This window comes from Bison bison, unplaced genomic scaffold, assembly GCF_000754665.1.
Source record: "Bison bison bison isolate TAMUID 2011002044 unplaced genomic scaffold, Bison_UMD1.0 scf7180017864448, whole genome shotgun sequence".
Classification (NCBI taxonomy): domain Eukaryota; kingdom Metazoa; phylum Chordata; class Mammalia; order Artiodactyla; family Bovidae; genus Bison; species Bison bison.
This window is the reverse complement of record NW_011495010.1, coordinates 24,433-24,753: the sequence shown is the minus strand read 5'-3', so window position 1 is coordinate 24,753 and position 321 is coordinate 24,433.

Genomic DNA, 321 nt, shown 5'->3' with positions numbered 1-321 from the left:
GTGGAAAAGAAGCAGCAGAATGGAAGCCATGCTGCTGGGACTTGGATCTCTGGGGCCAGCGCACCCCGGTCACCGTGTCCTTGGGGAGTGTCTCCCTTGCAGCACTGCCTGGGCCTCGGGCAGTTCCCTGGGTCCGTGCAGCTGCTCCGAGCCCTGAGCAAGGCGGGGTCTTGGTCCAATGGGGTCCCACCCTTGGATCTGCCGGAGCCCCTGGAGATGAGCCAGCTGAGGCCTGAGGGGAGGACAGGAGCTGGCTGGGCGGGAGGAAAGGTGGGCAGAGCTGACGGGGCAGGGTCTGTGCGGTGAGGACAGGGGAGACCC